Source organism: Cryptomeria japonica, chromosome 4 (genome assembly GCF_030272615.1).
Source record: "Cryptomeria japonica chromosome 4, Sugi_1.0, whole genome shotgun sequence".
Classification (NCBI taxonomy): Eukaryota; Viridiplantae; Streptophyta; class Pinopsida; order Cupressales; family Cupressaceae; genus Cryptomeria; species Cryptomeria japonica.
Window position 1 is genome coordinate 483,991,829 of NC_081408.1, and position 7,465 is coordinate 483,999,293.

The following is a 7,465-nucleotide window of genomic DNA, read 5'->3' on the forward strand; positions in this document are numbered from 1 at the left end:
GAAATGTGACATTGTTAATTTTGTGTCGAAGTGTTTGGAATGTCAGTGGGTTAAGGCAAAGCATCAACACCGTACATGGCTTTTACAACCCAATTTGGTATCGGATTGGAAATGGTACATCATTTCCATGAATTTCATAGTGGGGTTGTCAGTTTCTTTGTGTCATCACGAAGCCATCATGGTCATTGTTGACAAATTGACCAAAGTTTCTCATTTTGTTCCTATTCATTTTTCTTATACTACAGCAGTGGTGGAATGAGTTTTCATGGAAGATGTGGTGAGGCTACATGGGATTCCTAGGTGGATCATTTGAGATAGAGATCATGTCTTTGCATTTTCATTATGGACCTCACTTCAGCATGCTTTAGGGACCCAGTTGAACTTTAGGTCAGCTTATCACCCTGAGACCGATGGTCAGATTGAGCGCGTGAATGAGGTTTTGGAGGACATGCTTCACATGTATGTTATGGACCACCAGTCACGTTGGGAGGACAATCTTTATCTTGTGGAGCTTTTTTATAACACTGGATGTGATAGCTCCATAGGTATGTCTCCCTTCCAGGCATTGTATGGTCATCCTTTCCATACTCCTTTGAGCTAGGATCGATTAGAGGACAGGGTACATATAGGACCAGATATGCTTCAAGGGATGGAGTTGTAGGTTCAACAGATTCATGAATATTTGGTAGTAGCGTAGGATAGGCAGAAGAGGTATGTCGATACTCATAGAGTGGATCATCAATTTTCTATTGGTGATCAAGTATTCTTGAGAGTGTGTTCACAAAAAAGTCTAATCCATTATGGAAAGGGTTCTAAGTTGGCACCTCGCTTTGTTGGCCCTTTTGAGATCCTTGAGTTGATAGGACCTGTTGCCTACCATCTTGCCTTGCCATCAAGCCTATCCTACATCCACAATGTCTTTCATGTTTTTTTTCTTAGACCTTATCATCCTAATGTGACCCATGTTCTTGATTGAAACGCATTGCAGGTCGAGGATGGGCAGTTTTCCATGGAGCCTATGCGTGTTCTACAGCATTGGGGTTTGACCCTCAGGGGTCGTGCCATCAACTAGGTAAGGGTCCTATGGGACCCAAATGATGAGACCTTGACTACATGGGAGGATGCAATGAAGATGAGAGATTTTTACCCATATCTATTTTAGGCTTCTAGGAATAAGCCTAGTTTTGGGGGGGAGGATGTAGTACCCCTTCCTTGATCAGACTTTTTAGATACTTATTTTGACCATGGTTGAATTTTTAGTAGATATTTCTAGATACACCATGTGGTGATGTTTTATTCAGATATTATCCTATGTTAGTTTATGCTTTGATTTGAGATTTAGTGAATGTTGTTTACACATTATTTCCTTATTGATGATTAGATGTTAATTTTTTTGGGTTACTAACCATGGACTAACACAATTACTTTATGCATGAGATGTATTATGTATATGTCATCATGTATGTGTGAAAGTGTATGGGGTGCGAGGAGATGATTTTCCTTCACTCACTTCATTGAGACATGGAACGTCACAATTCTCCTTTGTCGATGTGTCTACCATGTTTGAATATATATATATATATATATATATATATATATATGCATGGTTCAGTGATGCAGGAATTACTGGTACAAGGTTCTGACTTCACCTGGTTCCATAGGTCTGAGCATACCTAATTAATCCAATGGAAGTGGATGAGATAGTTTTAAGGCCCTAAATTTCATCCCTAGACTTGCTCGATAGTGAGCATTGTCAGTTGGTTGTCAACCTTCCCTAGGTTGTTATGCGGGTCGTGTCTCTATTTTGTTTTGTTGAGTTGCATGTTATGCAGTTGTAAATTTAAATTATTCTCTTCTTATGATTTTTAGTGAGAAATTAATTATTAATACCTTATGGTTATCAATAATTAATGGATATTGTGTTTATAAAGTTAAATTAGAAATAAATGATTAAGAGCATTGTTGTGGTTAAATAGATTAATCAATTGTTTTAATTGGTTAGTTAAAATTGATTTTTGATTAATCAAATTAAAAAAATAGGTAAATGGAAATATATTGTTTGAAAAGAAAAGAAATTGATTTTTCAATTTTCATTAAAAAATGAATTTGACTTTGTTAGCCCTATTTCTAAACTAGTCAAAATTTGAATTTTTGAATTAAATTTATCACTTGGCTAGTCAAATACCTATGTTTCTTAAGAACATTCAATATTGGTTGTCATAATGGTTTCAATCAAAAAGACTTCATTGAGTCCAAGTTGATGGCCGTTACTTGACCACAAGTTTGTATAACTTCATAAGTTCAATCACTAAATGCAAGAGCTAGCTATCATAATTTATATATCAACAAGTTGGCCAAGTTTTTAAAGAGGCCGATATATTCAATCTCCTAGTATTATTGGTAAGTTGGGTCAGTTTACAAAGAGATTGACAAGAATGTAGACCAAGTGGAAAGATTGAGTTAGAAACTTCTTACACTAACCCAAGTTGGTGGTGAATGAGCACAAATGGTTACAAAAATCAATACCTTAGTCTTCAAGGTTGCCTTAGTATGATCGATTGGTGAGTTATGTTAGTTTCCAAAGTGACCAAAATGATCAACTCATAACTCAATGAGAATTGTTTTAGTTTATAAAGAGCTCTATGCATTAACTCATCATTAGTAAGTAATGAGAGGCATCAGAGTTACCAAAATGCTACATCAATTAACTATGGGCATTTTTGATGTTTATGTTGTGATTGTCATTGATGGACACACACTTGTATTGAGATCCCCTTTATATGTATGAGCTCATGCTCAACTGGTATTTGTTCCAACCAGTATGTTGTATTCTAGTCTTTAGACTAGTGGTGATTTTGCAGAATGTGTTTCCCAGTCTGAAGTGGCATGTCGACCCCAAGCAGTTCGCAGATCACAAGCGGTACGAGGAAGCAAAGCGGCACAACACATTCTTACCAGTCTTCATTTTTGTTAAACCGGCAACCGGCATTTTGTATGAACCGGTAACACTCTGTGATGAGTTACCAATCCATCGATTATTTGACAGTGCTGACACATTGATGGTGATTCTTGTGTCGTGTTACTGAGTATGTCTAGATTCACTGAACCTAGGAAATTATAATGTAATCCTATTGGACCGACATGAAATCAGATTCCTTTAAAAGGACATCATGTCTAGGTTTTTTAAGTTGTTGAAGAAGTTGCAAATAGGGTTTATGTTGAGCTAGGGTTTTAAGGTGGAAGTGGAGAGCGATCTTATTAGAGAAGATCGAGTTGTAACTGAGAGAGATAAAGGAGACTGAAGTAATACTGGAATGCATTAGCTGTGAGCAATACTGGATCTAATCAAGCAATTTGTGCTAGTAGATAGATCAAACACTTGTTGATTACTCACATCTTTGACAAGTTTGTAGCCCTTAACAGAGTAAGCCTCAAAGCCTTTGTAAAATCCTCTAACAAGGTGGTTCACACATGTGATTCTAAAATCCTCTAACAAGGTAGTCTTTAATCGGACTTATCTCCTAATAGAGATTGAGATTCCTAACAAGATCTGTTCTGGTGAAGAACATTGTAAGACCTTAACCGGTCTGGTTTCTATTCTGTAGATAGTGACTTGTGAGTTCCATCTCACTGTGGTTTTTCCTAGTTGGGTTTCCATGTCAAATATCTTGTGTTATGGTTGTATTGCTTTTGTGGGTGAATGTTTTATTCGCATTTTGGTTTGTATGTGTGATAACCAATTTGATTGTCAGACTACTTTACCGGTTTATCTTTAGACTGTGTAAGTGTTTTAGTGCAAAGGTTTTTGGCATACTAATTCACCCCCCCTCTTAGTATTCATCATTAACATCATCGATGAGTTGTGACTTTTGGCTAGGTCACTGAAAGAGTTTGAATGTTTATTTTTGGCAACTTGTGGTACTTATACAAGTCATCGATGGGATGGTAATGTAAAAGAAAAGTGGAGTTATAATGGGTCATTTTGGTGAGTTTCCCAAGTGATACAAAAAGCCAAAAACTATATGGATGAGGTAGTTATCATAACTACCTGTGCATACAACAAAGAAGCATAAAAGATGGCATGTTTTATTCAACATGATGATCTTCTCTCACGGAACATAGTTGGCCTTCATGTTCATTTTTGTTATCAGCAGAACAAGGCACATGAACTTTTTGACAAATTGCTTGAATGAAAAGTCATCTCACCAATTGCGTGATTGTAGCTCATGTACACTTGATTAGTAGGTTCCCATGGTTGACCCTTACCCTTGTATTGGCTATCTTGAGAATGTCCTAATCATTATTATTAAGATGCAAGTTAGGCCTATGATGAAATGTGTACTGAGCACATTTTCTTGGAACCTGAATCATTTGAGTATAGACTACCTTCAAATTGATGTAACTTCATGCTATGTTAAGGTCTTAGAATTTTTGAATAAAATGCAAGCGATGGGTGTAAAGTCAAGTTCCACAATCGTCTCATGTGTCATCAATTCTATACCTAAATGGGATTTTTGGAACACGTTATAAACATTCATCAAAGCATGCGAGGTGCTCATAGAGACATGCATACATGTGTGAAATCTCAAACAATTGATAATGGTGATTGCAAAATATATTTTCACAAAATGAATTTGTTGACAAGGTTTTAGAAACTTTCACGTAGATACAAGTATTGGGACAAGTGCGCAAACATGCATGTTGATTATGGATTCATACACCAAGCACATGAATTATTTCAAAGAGTTCATCTGATAAAATGAGATTACAAGATACTCCACAAAACTCAATTGTTGAAAGTAGTTTAGAAACTTGAGGCCAATGCAATCGGTAGGAACAAAGCCAAAAGAGTCAACCATCGACAACTTGTGATAATTTCACAAATGGCCGATAAGCTAAAAACCAATCCAAAATCTAAGTCACTCCATCTTTGGCATTTATCAACAACTTATCTTTTTCTTTCTCATTATTAAGTTTTGGCTTTGGACTAGGTCACCTATACAAGCATATATATTTAAAAAAGATCATTTAAAGCCTTCATGATGATTCGATGAGTTGTTTGTGATTGCAAAAACACTGACGCCTCCTCTTAGAGTTAGTCGCTATAACTAATTATTGAACTGTTTGTAAACTCCATACACATGGTTCTTATTAGAATCTTCTCATTGTATACACACTTTTGGGTTAGGTGATGTGAATCAGTTAGAAAGGCTCAAGAAACGTCTAAGGCAAATGCATACATTTGGCGGGTGTAAAGTCAAAATCCACAACCACTGTTGGCATTCTCCCTGCCCGCACAAAAATGGAAGCTTCAAAATGGTGTATGGACATGCATCAAGATATATTGTTATCCTTATTTTTTGTCAGATTATATGGTTGGAAATGATATCACATACATGTATGCAAAATGTGTAACCGTGGACAATGCACCAAGGTTATCATCGAATGTTTTAGTTGCTATTACCCTGACCAAGGTGAATGCAAAATGTGGAATCATATACGCACAGCTAAAGTGATTGGCCAAGATCCTCAAAGGGATGTGATTTCAAGGATGAAATAAAAAGGTTGCAAAATGTGTCAAGAATTGTGGTCTCACAAAATGTACAATTTCATCTTACACATGATAGATTTAGTGAGATCTATTTGAAAAATTTTGTTTGCTAGCATTCTTCATGCATGAATCAAAGCTCTTGAGGATATTATTAAGAGGTTTGATCAGATGTGTGGTGGTTGTGTGGACATAATCTTCTGTTATTCCCAACAACACTATAATTTCAAGATTATTTGCTCATAGAGTTGATGATAAAATTCATAGAGTTGATGATGAAATGGTTACAAAGACATGGAGGCCACCTCGACAAAATCAACATCGAGTTCTTTCTTCAATGTAATGGGTTTCAAATTGTGTTTTAAAAAAAAAGTGACTTATGTCACTTATTGTAATTAAAGTTAGCCTTTTGAATTAGCTTTGTAAAAGTTAGGTAGATCCTAACTTATCTTCAAAAAGGTAATTTTTCTAAGAATTCACTTAGGTAGTTATCTTATATGGGTTAGCCAGGTAGTTATTCTAAGTAGTTATCAAAGGTGCTTATTCAAAGTGGTTAGATTAAGTGGTTACCAAAAGTGGTTATGAATTAGTTATTCTTTTAAACCTATAAATACAAGGCTATTTCATTTGTAAAGGGGGACTTTTTAGAGAGGGGAAACTCTACTGAAATTCTAGGAGAAACTTGTAAAGACATTTTTATTTGCACTATGTATAGAAATGATTTTGAACTTATATATTTCCAAAAGGATAATGAAGAATACATCTTAGTTCGTGTGTTCTAAATGTATTCATGTGTTATCAATATTGATTTCTCGTATGTCAAATTGGTAGTATTTTTATGCATATGTGATTTGTACAATTGATGTGATGATACACAAGAAGCCTTTGGTATCTTAGTTTGAATGTTGAAGTATCTTATCTCTACGTATGTTGAGATTTGTCATTCTTCTTTATCATAATCTCATGGCTAAACATATTATGTTATAAACTCCCCTTGTAATTTGTTACAAATGTTGAGAAATATCAGTTGATGTTTGTATGTCTATTTTTGGGGTTTCTATCTTTTATTTCTTTTTAGTTTTATGTTTTCTCCTTTATGTACTTTCAGGTTAAAAGTACATAGAAATCCCAAAAACACCCCATCATATGAGGGAGTTTCCCCTCTCAAACACAAAGGAAGATTGCAGTTTGATTGCAATCTCTCCAATTTTTAGAATGGTTGTCACTACTCTTTTGACAAACAGGGTCAATTTTGAAGGATAATTCACAGTGAAAAATCTGATTACTAACAAATTTTTGGTGACTATGTTGGGGAGCGAAATACCAGTGTGTTTTGTTCCTTGGAAATTTCAAGGTATCTTATTCAAAATGAAGGTTGGTGACTCTATCTGAAAGATCAAATTTAGAACAATGGTTTGGTACAAAGGAAATTTGGAAAGTGACAGTGAAAGTGATGATGAAGACTACTCATATCAAAAGAAGCAAGATCATGATGAGCCCATACAAGTTGAATTTTCAAAGAGCTTTTATGGTGGCATGTAGTTTACTCCTAATAAGATTCACCCCTCCTTATGTCAAGTGTTGCAAGATATTGAAGAAAGGATGAAAAAGAGATTGGTTTTCTTGCTGATGATCATTTACTCAAATCAACAACAATGAAGAGAGATGAAGATAAAAGTGATCTTTCTCCTGTACCACTTACTCAACATAATCAAAGTCTTGATGATCATGAACAAGTCAACTTCTTGAAAAAATTCTATGGTGGAAAGCAACTTGATCCTAATAAAATTCATCTTTATCTACTCCAATCTTTGAAAGTAATTGAAGAGAAAGAAGGAAGGGTAAAATTATTTCTTGCTCATAATCATTCACTTAAAACAGAGGTAAACAACAACAACAATGAAGAAAAAGATCTTC